At 54.8% G+C, this 14,958-nt stretch overlaps 1 protein-coding gene across 5 annotated transcripts in view; it reads left to right on the top strand.

The window, feature by feature from the left end:
* CMKLR1 (chemerin chemokine-like receptor 1) overlaps positions 1–14,958 on the top strand; it is a 47,310-nt gene that overhangs the window by 15,213 nt on the left and 17,139 nt on the right. Inside the window, exon 1 of one of the 5 annotated variants that reach the window (XM_040443668.1) lies at positions 9,210–9,369. The exons of 2 other annotated variants lie outside the window; for them this stretch is intronic. The gene's annotated coding sequence lies outside the window, so the exon portion shown is untranslated. Of the gene's footprint in view, positions 1–9,209; positions 9,370–9,853; positions 9,880–14,958 lie in introns of those variants that run through there. 2 more of the 5 variants (XM_040443663.1, XM_040443667.1) reach the window with 2 other exon arrangements.

The following is a 14,958-nucleotide window of genomic DNA, read 5'->3' on the forward strand; positions in this document are numbered from 1 at the left end:
TCTCGTCTGAGGCACTTGGCCAGCCTCTTGCCCCAGGTGGTTTGGCTCCTGCCGAGCGTCCAACCCTCAGCGCCTGCACCGCTGTCTGTGAGCCAACCGTGGGCTGCCAAGGATCTGAGAACTCGTTTCCAGAAGAGGCAATTGAGGCCCAAACATGATGTCAGAGGAAGAAGGCCGGTGTCCAGTCCCGTGTGTCTGGCCGCCCTGGCTCAGGAGCTCAGGTGGGGCCTCTGCCCTGCCTCTTCTCTGCGGGACCAGAGGGCGCCTTCCCAGTCCATGGTCGCCTGGAGGATCCACGCACTCGTGGCTCAGAGGGGGAAAGAGATTGGTGTAGGTTCTCAGAAGGTTGGGAGCAGGTGTGACCGGAAGCCATGTCTCCCACTCGCCTGGCACCTCATTCATCCCTGTCGCCCTCAGGGGAACATTCGAGGACCGGGGTTTGGGCGGGAGAGACAGAGCTGCTCTTCGGGTCTCAGTTTCCCCTGACGTCGAACAGGGGGATTGACAACCCCAGCCCACTGGAACCCGTATGTGGTGAAGTTTTTACCAAACAGAGAGAGAGAGAATGCAGACAACAGAATGAGTTTTTTCAGAACCTGAGAGGTTTTCAGCTGAGGAAGATGAGTCTTTGTCCCACCGATTTTTGTTGGCGTTAAATACCGTCTCTTTTCCGAAACGGCGGGGGTGGTAAAGGACAGTTTTAATTTTGCGGTACCCTCACTTGGCGAACACGGAAAGGTGGGAACTCTAAGGCAGTCTCACAACTGTTCGGGAGATGTAACTGGCTCACGAAACCCCAAAGTTTGGAGTTCACTGAACTAACGCGGTCTCTTGGGCTCCTTTGAGCTCAGGGACAAGCCAGGTAGGCGTAGGAGTGGCTGAGGTCACGTGATTGGAAAGAACCGAGAGCCTGGGCCCTGGGCATGGAGGTGAGGGTTCCGGCAGCTAGAGCCAGAGCCGGACCGCAGAGCCGGGAATGTACCTGGCACGGAGTAGTTGCCCATTTTGGGCAACGGGGTGAAATGGTTTCCACGTGAGTGTTCAGCACATGACTCAGAGTCAGGGCAGTGGGGAGAGAGAGAGAGAGAGAGAGAGAGCGAGCTGGGTTCTGAGTTGGGTATCTGTCTTCGGGCGGTTTTCCCCAGAGCAGAGCCTGAGGCAAGGATTTGGGTGAATGTGAGGTTTTGAGGATGTGCTGTCGGACAGGGTTGGGATTAGGGAGAGGCGAGCGAGGTAGGGTCACGCAAGTTTAGAGCTGGATTCCATCTTCATTTAAAATTTTGATATTTTGCTCATCTTGTATCTTATGCTTTAGTTTAATTTTTTTTTAAGTTTATTTATTTTGAGAGAGAGACAAAGAGAGAACGCACGTGCATTTAAGCAGGAGAGGGGCAGAGAGAGGGGAGGGGGACAGAGAGTCCAAAGCAGGCTCTGTGGTGTCAGCACAGAGCCCAACGCGGGGATCAGTCCCACAAACCAGGAGATCGTGACCTGAGCAGAAATCGAGAGTCAGATGCTTAGACAACTGAGCCACCCAGGCGTCCCTAATTTCGCTTTGTGAGAATATGGAACTAAAGTATTATTTATCTTGATCAGTAAATTGCTTGGCACACTCTTAAATTTACGTTCAAGGCCAGAGCAGGGCGGGAACCCAGCAAGGATGTGGTCTCAGGTGGAGACTTTTCTTAGCCTGATCCCATGGGGAGCTCTGGAGCCTGAATTGCACCCCCGTCAGTTGGAGGGAGGCAGCCCCTGCTTAGCCGAGGGCAATTCCCAGGAGAAGGGGCCAGCTGTGAGCCGTGGGCACCTAGTATTCTCTGCAGCGGTGGGATGGGTGCCCTCAGCGAGTAAAGGGGATCCGAGCTGGACACCCACCACCCACCACAGTACTCTTTGTTTTTCTTTGAGAGACGCCAGTAAAAAATTTGAGTCATTTTTAGGTGCTTTTGGCTGTCGGACTGTGTTTCTTTGGCTATGACTGTGCCAAAGCCTCCAGGGCCCAGCTTCTAGTCCTGTTATAGAGTGGGTGAATGAGGGGCACCTGAGCGGCTCAGTGGGTTGAGTGTCGACTTGATTTCGGCTCAGGTCATGATCCCAGGGTCATGGGATCGAGCCCCATGTTGTGTCCAGTGCTGAGTGTGGAGCCTGCTTAAGATTCTCTCTCTTCCTCTCTCTCTCTCTCTCTCTCCTTCCCTCTCTCTCTCTCTCTCTCTCCCCCCTCCCTTTTCCCACTCACACATGCTCTCTCTCTCTCTCTCTCTCTCTCAAGTAAATAATAATAATAAAGAACAGATGAATGAATGAATGCTTTGAGCAGGGAGGGTGTCTTGGGTTGGGGCAGGGGAAAGTAGGTGGAGCTAGCGTGGGTAGGGGCGTGGCCTGAGGAATGAGCTCATTCCAGCTTGGAGGATGGGAGCAGGCTGGAGGAAAGCCACAGTGGGCTAAGTGTCTGTGATCCTGGCCAAAGAAGGAAAAGCAGGGGGAGGATAAAGTAGGAAGGACAGGGCTTTGCCCCTGGTTAAGCAGGCAAGTAGTGAGGGTCCCGGGAAGTAGCCTGGCACTCTGGATTCTCCTAAACTGGGAAGCTGAAGGAGTTGTAGACCCTTGAGGCCTGGAATATTTCATTCTGAGTCTCAGATCCTTGGAGAGGGTTGGGGTTCTTGGTGGAACTCAGGAGAAAGCACTGAAGACTAGGTGTGATGTTAAGTCCCAGGGCTCAGAGAGAGAGGCACAGGGTTTGTTCCCTAAAAGGGGCTCCTTCTGGGATTTTAGGGTGACACACGTTCTTGCTAAAACTCTGCCCCTGCTGCACACAGTGCCTGAGTTTACGCCGTCAAAGCTTTAAATCCGAACTTAATCCGTGGCCCGAACGTGCCAAGGTCTCATGCCTCTGAGCCTTGGCGTCTGCTGTGCCTGGGCTGACTCTCACTGTCCTTCAAGTTTCACTTCTCCCAGGCAGCCTTCCCTGACTTGGTAGCTGGCGTGGGTACCATGCCTGTGTGTTCTCCCAGCACACGGGGCTTGCTGTGTTGTGATTTTACTCATTATCTGCACCCCCCGCCCCCTGGCTTGGGGTTTCTCCGGAGTGGGAACTACATCTTTGTATTCCCAGCTCTTGGCTGGTACCTGGCAGATCGTGTGTGCTCGGTAAGGTTTATTGAATGTATGGACGAGAAATGTGTGATCTGTCATCAGATGTTTCTACCCTGGTGTGAAAGAAGCTCCGAGAGGAGTTTTTTTGTTTGTTTCACGATCCTACTCCCTCATGACTGTCCCACATTTGTGTCTGGGGCAATAGAATTCAAAATAGCCTAAGAATCGTCATCGTATTCAATAACGTACTCCTCTTATCTAACTCTAGTACCGACTCTATTTGGTATGTACTCTTGCTGCTCCCTTTTGCAGAGGGAAACTGAGGCACGCGATATTTAAGTGACCTAGATGGTAGGCGGCAGAGCCGGCATTGGAGCTCAGATGTTCTGGCTCCAGAGCCTGCTCCCGTCACGCTGAGGGGCTGACCACGGGTTTGGGTTCAAGTCCTCACTCCTCCATTCGGTAGCTGTGTGGCCTTGGGCAGGTTGCTTGACCCCTCTGGGCTTCTGTTGCCGCAACTGGGAGACGGCGGGTGGTAATCAGGGCTGTTGGGAGGCTGGAACAAAGTGAGCGAGGGGAAGGGTCCTGAGGGCTGACGGTGACAGTTCCCACGGCCAGCTGGTGGTTACATACTGCGGGGGCTCTTGGAAACCTGCACCAGTGGAGACATTGCCAGGGTTCTTGTCAGAAGGGTGAGAAGGCAAGGAGGAGGGAGACAAAGGCCCCTCTGTGAGCCACCTGGGGCCCTTCCTCTGGGAGGCGAGTTAGGAAGAAATGAGAGCCCCGTAGGGGGAGACGAGGACTCCCTCCTGGGAGTGGGGCGGGTGCCCTGTTGCCTGCCAGGATTTGTTCTTCACAAGCGATGGGTGGAAAACTACTTTGGATTCTTTCCTGAGGGGGCAGGAAGGCTAGGGCCAGTCCACAGAGGGGAGAGGTCTCTCTACCGCCAGGAATGCGATCCCAGTTTTATTTTAAAACGGAATCGAAGCAGAAAGCAACTTTAAGTTGACGGTGGCTTGGGGCCGCTCATGGCTGCCTAGCCAGTTCTAGAACACGACACTTCACAAGCTCAGGCTCCAGCCTCTGAGATTGGGGATAGCAGCAGAAACGTGCCAGCTGGCCCATCACTACCCTGTTCTCTGAGGAGCTTGCCTCCTCCAACTTGACTGGCTTCTTTTCTGGGAAACCAGATCTATCCTTTGGGGTTGGCAGGGGGGCCTTGGGCACAAATCTGTCTCCCTCACGCTGCAGATAGTTTCATACATCTGCAAAATGTATTCCTGATCCCTGATCCCCGATCCCCACAGCGGCCCTGCGGATGGTTTCTCCCTCCCTCTGATAAACATGGAAATGGAGGACCAGAAGTTGGAACAGCTGGACAGTTAGGAGAAAAACCAAGAGTTCTCATACCACAGACATGGCTTGGGCTCTCTGGGGACTAACGGTCTAAGTAGCTCTGAAGCATTTTCTTGATGAACTAAAACACAGCATAGCCAGTGCAAAGGGACGGCTGAAAAGTTGTTTGCTCTCCTTGTGACACTGAGGAAGGGCTTGAGAGCCCCAGACAGTTTTGGGAATAAGTAGCAAATGATACACACACGATTGCTTGCAATACTATGTAACACACATACAATAATGAATCGTAGTAGTAAAGAGACTGGAAACAAGTCAAGTGCTCAAATCCAGGAGACTGGTTCAGTAAATGATGGCAAGACCAACAATGGAGTACTATGCAGCCATCAGAAAGGATAGGCACTATACTGATGTGAAATGATCTCCAAGGTGTATTGCTAGGATAGACAACTTGCAAAAATAGTGTGTGTAATATACTGCCTTTCGTGCAAAATGGGAGAGAAATTAGAATACACATGCATATTTGCTTAAAGGAACCGGAAGGGGATAGGAGAAACAAATAAAAGCCGTTGATAGGTCCAGGGGGGACTGGGTGGATGGTGACAGGGTAGGAATGAGGATTTGCCTTCTTTTTTTTTTTTTTTCCAAGATTTTATTTTTAAGTAATCTCTGTACCCAACAGGGGGCTCAAACTCATGACCCCAAGATCAGGAGTCACATGCTCCACTGACTGAGCCAGCCAGGTGCCCTGGATTCACATTCTAACTTTTAAATAATCTTAGATGGTTTTGAATATCACCAATTAGATGGAGTTGTGTTGCGTAGTCAAAAATTTAAGTTACAAAAGCCAAGTGACAATCACGCACAGTTGCCCATTAGGCTAGTGGTTATTATAAAGTATTATTTAAACTGTAATCCTTGGGGCGCCTGGGTGGCGCAGTCGGTTAAGCGTCCGACTTCAGCCAGGTCACGATCTCGCGGTCCGTGAGTTCAAGCCCTGCGTCAGGCTCTGGGCTGATGGCTCAGAGCCTGGAGCCTGTTTCCCATTCTGTGTCTCCCTCTCTCTCTGCCCCTCCCCCGTTCATGCTCTGTCTCTCTCTGTCCCAAAAATAAATAAATGTTGAAAAAAAAATTAAAAAAATAAATAAATAAACTGTAATCCTTGTGACTTTTACCATCATGATCCCCTTGACCATCACATGAACACACGTAGGGTTTTAAACCGAGCTTTGCCTGACTCCAGCTTCCTCAGTGTCACAAGGAGAGGGTTCCTTCTGGCCTACTTTGAACCTAGCCTGAGAGGGTCCTAATTGCGTCTGATGCAGGACCCGCCCTTCCCTGTAACATCCATTTCATTCTGGATGCTGGGATGTGTTCCTGGTGCCCTTGGCCCCCTGTGGACACGGGTGGTCAAGCCAGTTGACTTGTTTGTCTCTTTCCAAGAGAACAAACTTGGTGAAATGTTTGTAGGAAAAAAATGTGTCCTTGTGGGCTCTCCTTGACCCTCATATCCAATGGGCAGAGAGACCTTCTAGAGAATATAACTGAACACCCATATGCTCGGTCAAGAAAACAATCTTATAGGGCTTTTAGCCGGTGATTTCTCTGCCAGGACCTCCCCAGACACGGCTTCCTGTTGAGATTTATATATATATATATATATATATATATATATATATATATAGTGTGTATATATATATACATATACACTATATACATAGTATATAATAAATTATATATATAGTCAAATATATATATTATCATATATGTCAATATGTATATTTGACAATAAATTATATATATATATAATTGTCAAATTGGTTTCCATACAACACCCAGTGCTCATCCCAACCTGTTAAAATTAACCAAAGACATTGATGAGCTGCCACTGCATATTTTGATCAGCGTGTTGCTATGTGGCTCCAGCCTTCCATCCCAAAACCGAGGCCCCTCACATTTCCATCCCAGAGCCGAGGCTCACACCTTGCTCTGTAGCTCTCTGGTCTTTGGAGAGTTTGGAAATACCCCAAGGCTGCCCTTATTACGCTCCTAAACATGTACCCAAATACGCCAGAAAACACCCAGGTGCCCTCTACTTCCCAGGCTGCTGTGGACCACCCCCCGGAAGGATGGCCATTCGTGGGGTCCCCTCCTTGGCCCACTCTGGGGTGGGCCCGTCAGGACTTCATGGACTTTCTCAGGAGTCAGGCAGAAAGGTTGCTTTCAACCTTTTCCCCTTCTGTGTGTCTGACTCTGAATCTCTGTATTTGCTCTGCCTTAGTCCTTCTTCCCCCGCCCTCACAGTTTAGAGGCTTCTGTTACCTTCTCGGTCATTCTCTGTCTCCCCCTCCTCCCCTCCTCTCTGTTCCTCCATGTCCTTTTCCCTCTATGTCCTCTTCCCTTGGGGTTTGCTTGGCCGCCCTTCCCTCCGTGCAACTCCTTGGGTGTCTGCTGCGATCCCCTGCTCCCTCCTCCCCACGGAGATTACCCCCACCCCCACCGCACCAAACCCCTGCCCTGCTGGGCCTGCAGTGGAGAAGGCTCTTCTCCCAAATCTCCCCGAGAGTGGAGGGCCGGGTCAGCCACATGGGGCTCAGTAGGGCCTGCACTTGGTTTAACGCTCTGCCGTTACTGGTCTTGAAATTCTTAGTACTTCCTTTTTTTTTTTTTTTAATGTTTATTTTTGAGAGAGAGAGAGAGCATGAACAGGGGAGGGGCAGAGAGAGGGAGGGAGACACAGACCCCGAAGCAGGCTCCAGGCTCCGAGCCGTCAGCACAGAGCCCGACGTGGGGCTCGAACCCACGAACCTGAGCCGTGGTCAGTTGCTTAACCGACCGAGCCACCCAGGCGCCCCTGGCATGGACCTTTTCAAAGAGTAGCCACAGCCTCTCTGGACCTCAGTTTCTTCGTCTGCCAAATGGGGATCATGGGAATGTCATGACCCAGACGAGTGCTCAGCACGGGCCCCAGCATACGTGGGCGGGCAAGGCCAGCACTCAAGAGCTTCTGGCTTCCCTCCCTCTGGGGCGGAGGAGGGGGTGATTTGTCAATAGGAAAGCCGTATGATTTATTGTCCAAACTGAAAGGGGCGTGTTGAGATCCGAGGCACGGGCCGAGGTGTAGGGTCACCATGCAGGGGTCGTGAGTGTCTTTATCAGCATCCTGAACGTGGTAACAGGCGAGCGAGCATCGGGGAGCCGGCGTAACCACGCCCTGGGCTGGCCTCCAGCTGGGAGACGGCACGACTGGGTTCTAGCATTTGCCGCAGAGCATGGCGTCCCCCCCTTGCCCTAGCTAACAGCGTCAGGACGTCAGGGAAACACGATCAGCGAGAAGGCCTTGAAGGCCGCGCAGTCCAGACTCCCAAACATCCTAGAAACGTCTTCCGATCAAGCCAGCAATACGTCGGCCTGAACGTCTAGCCACTCCTTCCCGGGCACGGCGGGGCAAAGTGGCTCTTGCCGAACAGCACCCTGGCGCGGGGGCCGCCGGCTTTAGGGAGGGCACCGTCTCGAGGCAGCGAGCATTTGACGGACGCCCATCCAAAAACACGCAGACCTCGAGGCTGCGGGTCCACGAGGACACCGATCGCCCCATCACACCTCGTCCTTTCTGCCCAGACCTCTGGAGAGAGTCCTTCTTGCTCCCCGGCCCCAGGAGGGCTCACCGTTCCCCGCCGGCTGGGTTTGTTTTTCGCCGGGGGCACGCGACGGCCGGAGCCGGCTTCCCTTTCCGAGATTAGGAGTCTGGGCGTCCCCTGGGTGGCCGACCCAAGCTCCGTATTTAGGACATTCCTTATCGTCTGCATTTTTCTCCTCAGCCCTGGCTCCGCTTTCTGTCTCCACCCACGTTCCCTTCCTCCTTTCGCTCTCATTTTTAATTTATGTTCCCCTGTACACGTGAGCCTCTTGGGAGACTTTTCTCCCCCACCCGCCCCCCACCCCACCCCATCCCTTCTGGACCACGCCAAAGTGTGAGCAAACAAACAGACAAACCCGCAAGCCAAAGCATCCTGTAGCCCTCCTCCTTCTGCTTGGAGACACAAGGGTCCCAGCGGGTGGGGGGCTGGAAGGCGCGAGGTTAAGAACGATGCAGAGGAAGGGCTGACCAACGTGAGAGTGAGGAAGTCAGCGGCCCTCGTCCGGGGCAGGAGGTGGCCGGCTGACCCTGTGTGACTCCGGGGGGCTCAACCGGGCTCCAGGTGACCATGTCAGGTCGCTCGGAGTCCAGTTGAGTCCACAAAGGAAGAGCTTTCTAACGGCCCCGTGGGTCTTTCTCGAAGTTCCGCCGGTGGAGGTGGGGAGGAGAAAGAGGAGTGACCTGTTCTGGAACATGGCAGAACCCAGGGAGAGTTTATTTCTGGTTCTTTTTCCGGAGCGTTGACTGGAGGGCCCGGGCGTGGGCTCCCCCAGTTTCAAGGCCAGGCGATCTGGCTGGCGAAGGGTACCCCTTGATGGTGCCCGTGTGATGCTATCTTCTGCCTGTCTGGGGGGGGGGGGGGGGGGGGGCGCCCGTGGGGTGAGCGCCACCAGACACGAGTCTTCGCACGCTTCGCTGTCTGTTGCATCCCCACACCTAGCCGGGCGCCTGGCACACCACCGAGCTTTGTCACATTCATCGAATGAAGGCCACAGCTTCCGGTGGCCGAGCCGGAATGCAACCTCAATATTGTCGCCCTCCAGAAATAGCTGTCTGTAAACATAACAGCCCAGGGGCACGTCTGTCGAGTCAGGATCTTCACCTACAGAGGCTGACGTTCTGCTTTGCCTGGAACGTTCTGGAAGCCCCGCCTCACGGGATACCCCCAAGCTGGATGACTGGTCTCCCTGCATTGGGGATCCCGAGGTGGGTCTTTACGTCGACCCACCTTGCGGATGAGGACGTTGCTCCCTGGGCCCGGGATCTGGCTCCGCGTCTGCCGGGTGAGGCTTAAGCTCTCGGCGCGTTGAGTTACTTTCTTTTTCCTGTAACGTGAGGGCGGCAGCCCCCTCGAGCCTGAAGCCTCTCCAGCAACGGCTTTTAAGATTCTGGAATTTCCTCTGGGCTTCAACCAGCTGTTTTTTCCGTTGAGGGTGGAGGGGTAGTTTTCCCAGCAGGACCCTTCCGTAGGGCAAGGCTGGAGCTCTGCCTTGGGAAAGGTGACCGCGCAGTGACAGGGTTGAGGGGGAGGGCAGCCCGTTCTTCCTCCCCCCGCGTCTGGGAACAGGGTGGGGTCTCCTACTCCACCATTCTGGTTGCTAGCAGCAGCGGCCAGCCCTTTTGTCAGCCGCCTGGGTTGGAGCCAGGGGGTTCCAAGGGGCCCCCGAGGCCCCCGTGCCCAGGGCTGGCAGCCTGGCAGGGTGCAGCTGTGCGGCTCAGGGCTCCCGGATCTCTCCGGGGTCCACCCGCCTGCCCAGGAGCCCAGCGAGTGGCAACTGTGCCGTCCGAGGTGGGTGAGTCAGGTCACTGAGGGCTCTCGGAGGTGGGGCGGTGGATGTGTGGGACGCTGTGACCCTGCCAGCCCTGGGCACAGTTGGGGTCAGCGGGCATAAGAACACAGTGCCCTGTGCCCAGAGGGACCTCCAGCAGGCAAGTCACAGGACGCCAGGGACAGTCACCGTGACTGAAGATGCGGCTCCTGTGTCAGAGCAGCCCAAGCTCGAATCCCATCTCTGCCCCTTCCTAGCTGTGGGGTTCTGGGGCTAGTGGTCTTGCTTCTTTGAGCCTCAGTTTCCACTTCTGCAAAATGGGAATGAAAAGCCTGCCTTGTTGACGGCTTGTTCTAAGTAGAGGTTGGCACCTGAGAAGTGGGGGTTAATGTCGTCACCCCAGCCTCTCACTTTCTGTCCCTCTCTGCCGAGGGCAGAACCCAGAGACCCAGAGACAGGTGAGGGCTTCTGAGTCACCCTGGAGAAGCTTGCTAGTGAGACACGAGGCAAGTCTGAGGCTCGAAGGCTCATCACAGCCCTGCAGTGGAAGGGCCATCAGTCCCTCGGGGGCTTGGATGCACCGTGATGGGACAGAGGGACGTTCTCACCAGCCTTGTGGATTGCCACTGGGGTCCGTTAGAACAGAACCAAGCTCCAGGCGTGGCTGCTCATCCCGACCCTGTTCCTTCCAGAGTCTAGTTTCGACATCTATTGCGTGGGGAGAATAATCCCTCTCCTCTGGGGGCTTTGTCCGGCTACGGGGAGAAGAGGAAGGCCAAGCCCAGCCAGACGCCTGGCCGTCCCAGCACGAGTGTCCTTTCTTTTCGTTGTCACTGCTGGGGACAGGGCAGCCTGGATCCTCACCGAGTGCTCAGTGAGGCTGGGAGGAGCTGAGGGAACAAGACAGGGGCGCCCCAGGCGGAGGGGATCGGCCAGAGTCAGAGCCTAGAGGTCTCGAACACCATGCTAGGGGGGCACTGGGCTCCTGGAGCACGCGGGAGCAGATTGGTTTGGAAGGACTTGGGCTCTGAAGTCCCCCCTCCTTCCCCCCCCCCCCCACCCCAGTAGCCCTGGGCCCTGCAGCCCTGTCCTGGGTCAGTGCCCCTAGGTTGCTGACATCACCCAGGCTGGCCAAGGGGAACAGATACTATTGCTTACACGCCGGGGCCCTCTTTTCCTCTCTTTGTGGCTGTTCTCCACCGGGTCTCCTGTTTTGTGCTGCCTTTCCCCCTCTCGCTGTGTCCCACCTCCGCGCCTTCGTTCCTGCTGTCCCCCAACCCCTCCAGGATATCCCCTTCCGCTGAGACTGCTTCCCCCCCCCCTTCCCCTGCTCCTGCCACAGCCCCACAAGGGGCGAACACCCCATTCAAACCCACTTCTGCAGCTTCCTGGCCGGGCAGCCTGCGGCAGGTTACTTAACCTCACCGAGCTTCTCTTTCTTCATCCGTAAATGGCGCCAAGAATAGTTGTAACTTCAGGACTGATGTGGAGACCGAGTCGGTTGATGTGTAAGCGCCACACACATGACAAGCCCTGGAATGGACGTCACGAATTTTATGGCGTGTGCGCCGTGGTGTCGTATACGCTGTTGAAGGGGTCGGGGATACAGCCGTGAACAAACAGACCGAAGCCTCTGCCCTCAGTAAATGTCAGCTCCGATTTATGCGTCTGTTTCCGTGACTGTTCTTTCCACCTGCCCTCAAGGTGGGATGGCGTCCGGTTCCTCCGAGCCTCAGACACCCGGCTCAGGGGCTGGCGTTGTTTGCAAAGTGAAGGCAAGTTCTCTGATTTGGGGATTCCCTTGGCATTCCTGATTTCCCTGGAGAGGTTATGGCACCTGAGGGAGCCCCTCAAGGGCAAGGGACATTGTAGGGTCAGGCAAACAAGTCTGCGAGGCCCTCAGTCTCTCTCTCAAGCTGCCGCCCCTTTAGGGGGCTGTGCACTCTCGCAGGGAGGTCCCTCCTCAACTGCGGGATCCCGGAGCTGGAACAGCTGCGTGTGAGGCCGGCGTGTCACCGGTGACAGAATCCCAACCCAACTGGCTAAAGCAGTAAAGGAAATCCATTGGTTGAGGGAACCCCTGTGTGTAGCAAGGGTTTGGGTGTGGTTGGTGTTTCCGCATCTTTGAGGTCCTCCTTCTTCTGTGTTGGTCTCGTTCTCTGTTAGAATCTGCCCAGGTGGTGGCAAGAGTCCCAGGGAAGACTCTCATTGGCCCACTCTGAGCCCTGTGCCCCATTCCTGAAGCAGTCATTGGTGGCCCACAGAGTGGGATATTCTCATTGGCCAGGCTCAGAGCAGGGGGTGGGGTCATCTCCTTCCAAGCCCTGCAGCCTGACGAGACGGGTGGAGTGGCTTCTGACAAAGAAGCAATGGACAGGCCCCTCCCCAAATGGATGCACGAATGGGCCCTGTCTGGGAGCACGTGGAAGGGCAGAAGGTGTCTTTGGATTCCAGGGGCTGCTAACCAAAAGCTTGGGGTTTGCTCACGGCTACCAGGAAGGGGTGCTTCTGGAGAGAAGGCCAGCATTTCTGCTGTTGTGGGGGTGGGTGCACAATTTTGACTTATATTTGGATTCCTTTCTGGGACCATACGCCTGGAAGGAGAAGGGAAGGGACATCGCCAGGCCCCTGCTCGGTGCCCCGCACTGGGCTAAGCTCTGCATGCTTTGTGACGCCAGAAGCAAGCGTGGGCTTTGGAAAGAAACTCCAGAGAGGTAAGCGAGGAGGAACAGACTGGATGCCTACACCCAAATCCTGGTTCTGCCACTTCCTCACTGTGTGGCCTTAGGCAGATTGCTTGACCTCTCTGTGCTTCAACTTCTTCACCTTAACAATACCCATATTCAAATGGGATCAATAATACCCAATGTTGCTCCTGTCTAGATTAATTAGCTAGATCATGCTATATTAGCAAATTAGCTAAAGTATTTAGAACAGTGCCTGGTGCACTGTAAACTTCCAATAAGTGTTAGTCATGGTTTTGGCCCGTCTTGGCTGCTATAACCAAAACGGCGATTGATTTCTCACAGTTCTGGAAGCCGAGACGTCCAAGATCAGGGTGCCGGCAGATGTGGTGGCTGGAGAGGGCCTGCTTCCTGGTTCACATCTTCTCTCCGTGTCCTCAGATGGTGGAGGCAGGGATCTCTCTGTGGGGTCTCTCATAAAGGCACTCACCCCGTTCGTGGGACTCCACCCTCGTGACCTAATTGCTTCGCAAAGGCCCCGCTTTCTAACACCCTCACGTTAGGGATGAGCTTTCCACATATGAACTTGGGCGGGGGCGGGCGGGGGGGACGACACAGACCTTCAGTTCGTAACAGGTCATTATCATCATTACTTCCTTTACTGCAGTTCATTGGAGGAGGGGAGTCGAAAGTGGATTTAATGGTGGAATTCAAGGCATGGCAGCAGGGTTTACCAGGCACCGGTTCTGGGGGCGCGGAGGATGCCCTTCTGGAATCCAAAGTTCAGACCCGCAGAGGCTGCTCCTTCATTTGCATCCGTGCTTATCTCCTGGCGGGGGGAGGGTCGTCTTCAGACTTACCTGCTTCACACACCTGTCCCAGGATGCGCATCTTTTGGAAGCGGCTGGTTCCGGCTGCCTGTTGGCATTGCCTTGCTCTCTCCCCCACTCTCCCCACACCCCCGTGTTGAAAGGCCCCAGGCCAGTGAGACCCAGAGACGAGGAGTCAGCATTGTCATGGCAACCAATTTTCATCTGGGGCTTCAGGGCCTCTGGGGGCAGAAGATGAGTCTCGACCCCTAAGACTGGCCAGCGTGGGCCTTTCTCCGTGACCTGGCTTCCCCCGTGCAGCCTCCTCTGGGTGTCTGTGGTCCCCACTCGTCTGTTCATCTAAGACCTTAGAGCTTTGGCAGTTACCATGGAAACAGCTCTTGAGGCAACACTGCCCACGTGGGCTGAGGAAATATTCCTCAAGAAAATGGGGGGATTGCCAGACTCCTTGGCGCCCTGAGGGGGCCCCGACTCCCGGAACCTCCGAGGACTGCCCCTTCTGGGTGGACCCAGAGCTGGCCGAAGGGTCCTCGCTCAGCTCGCGGGGCCCCTTGCTGGCCTCCTGTCTCCAGTCTTCCCTCTTCCAGCATGGCCCCCATATCAGCGGTGTGGGTTAGGGCTGGGCTCATTTCAGAATGATGGACATCGCTCTGCTCAAAGGCCATCCGTGGCTCCCTATTGCCTCCACGATAAAGTCAGTGCCTTGCGAGGGTCTTTCTCCCAGCCCGGTCTCCTGCCATCCCACTCTCCACACACGTACTTACCATGCCCGATGAAGCCTCTGTGCCTTCACGCACGGATCTGTCTTCGGGGATGCCTCCTGCCTCCCTGGCGCCCCATAGCAAAGGCTTTGCACTCTCCGAGGCTCGGCCCCAATGCCACCTCCACCAAGAAGTTTCCCCTGATTTCCCCAACCAACTTCCCTTTGCTTTGTACAGAACCAGGGTCACAGTCTCAGCGGCCAACGGGGCCGGGAGGGAGACAGAATGACTAGTGTGGGGATCAAGAGACTATAAAAGGGAGGGGTGGAGACTGCGGAGAAGCCCATCCTGTCTGTGATGCAGTATGACCAGATTGCTGCAAGCCTGGACTTTCGGTGACATCTCAGAGCATCTACCATGCCCCTGCACCCACCTCCCCTACGTGACGGCAGAGACTGGGCCATCTGACGCCCACAGCTTCTAGCGGGGAGTGTGGCCCACTAGCAGCCATCTGAATAGATGCTTGAATGCACAGGTCTGTGCTGTTTCCTGAACCCATCGAATGTGCTCCTACCTCAGGGCCTTTGCACTTGCTGTTCCTCCTGCCTTTAATCAGATAGTCACACGTCTCCCTCTTCCTATGTTCTGGTTTCTGCTCAGAGGTCACCTTCTCAGAGACGCCTCCTCTGGGCACTCCACCTAAAATAATGCTCTTCCCCCGCCCCCCATGCCCTGTTCCTCTTTATATTTTCTCTGTAGCACCTACTACCGTCTGCCACTGTAATCATTTGATTTTTTTCCAGCACTTACACGATGCTTCCAATGCACCAGGCATGCTTCTAAAACGTTACCAGTGTAAACTCATTTAATCCTTAGAGTCGCCCCGTG

This window comes from Herpailurus yagouaroundi, unplaced genomic scaffold (assembly GCF_014898765.1).
Source record: "Herpailurus yagouaroundi ecotype Mexico unplaced genomic scaffold, PumYag 191, whole genome shotgun sequence".
Lineage (NCBI taxonomy): Eukaryota > Metazoa > Chordata > Mammalia > Carnivora > Felidae > Herpailurus > Herpailurus yagouaroundi.